The 1404-nt window shown below is 35.7% G+C and overlaps 1 protein-coding gene across 1 annotated transcript in view; it reads right to left on the reverse strand.

Moving 5' to 3' along the window:
* LOC122084114 (monoacylglycerol lipase ABHD6-like) overlaps positions 1-1404 on the reverse strand; it is a 5385-nt gene that overhangs the window by 2779 nt on the left and 1202 nt on the right. The window lies entirely within an intron of this gene.

The raw sequence follows: 1404 nt of genomic DNA on the forward strand, positions 1-1404 counted from the left end.
AGGTGGATGGAGGGACTGAGGGGATATAATTTGTAAATTAAATCTATTTTATTTGCATGAGGTTTCGGCATTACCTGTCTGTCCGTTAAGGGTCATAATATATATAGATTTATCGTCGCTTCGTAGAGATACTGTTTTTTTGACTCGAATACATGACTACTAATTGTAGAGGAGCAACATTAATGACGCACTAATTAAGGTCCACCCCTTATTTTGAATTTCTTACAGCTTAATCAAATACATTCAATAAGCAACGCAAGAGTTTTTCAATAGTTTCAATCCGATCGCACATGTGAGGATCCAACATCCGTCACACTTCTTGTAATTTATAGGGTGAAGAGGGGTATATATGATAGCAAAAGGGACATGTGTTGGATTCTCACATGTATGTTCAGGTGAATGTACGTGCAACAGATACAAATTCATTTTTTTTTATACGCAAGTTCCTTCATCTACGGTGATTTAATGTTACTACACTTGGAACAATGAGTCTTAACTTTTGCCACCTATCAATGAATAAGGTTCTATTAATAAATGTTTGAAATACCCTTCCTGAGTGGGTACGTGAAGGAAGACTTGATCCTTCAAGTACACTCGCACAATGATAGAAGCATAATAAATTTTGGTTTGTGTTATACGAAAGTAAGGGCACATAACCCAAAGAGGGTTAATTCAGTTGACAAAGACCAACTCTTTTGTCTACTCCTTATTACAAAGAGGTTAATAGTTCAACTCTTTTTGGGGTCTTCTATAAAATAAATAAATAAATATATATATATATATATATATATATAAGAGCATAGAAGAAATATGGCTGTAATCCCACTCATAGCTAAAGAAATAGAATAATTCACCTTCCCCTTGGATTCATAAATACTCTAGTAGGTTTTAGTATTTTCAAAAATATCTTCAAATTTTCGCATCTTTGACTGCGAGGAGGGTTGTAGCTAAGTATGATCAGTTGATCAAGATTCGAGGTGCAATTGTCTAACAACACTTTATGTGTGAAATTACATTTAAGGTTGAGGTGACTTAGATCGAAACATCTAAAACAACAAATCTTTTTAATGGACGATTAAAATGTAGAAAAAATTACTCAAAGTCCAAAGGCAGGGCGGAGCCTCTAGGCTTTAATCTCCAGACATCTATTTGGAGTTCTTCTAAATAGGTTCAGTGATTGCATTGGGTATGATGATGGATTGGATAGGTTGGTCCCTCATAGAATCCATATTAAGAGATGGGCATTGGGACGACCCCAGTCCCATGGTGTTTGGAGACCTTCTGGAGGTTGGGGTTAGGTCTTCAGAACTAGGAGAATTCAATTGCTGGAATTCGACAAGGGAGTTTGAAGACAATTAAGAAACCTACGATCTACAATCACTATTAGAACTTAGGGAAGTAAAT

The sequence above is a fragment of the Macadamia integrifolia genome, chromosome 7, assembly GCF_013358625.1.
Source record: "Macadamia integrifolia cultivar HAES 741 chromosome 7, SCU_Mint_v3, whole genome shotgun sequence".
Classification (NCBI taxonomy): domain Eukaryota; kingdom Viridiplantae; phylum Streptophyta; class Magnoliopsida; order Proteales; family Proteaceae; genus Macadamia; species Macadamia integrifolia.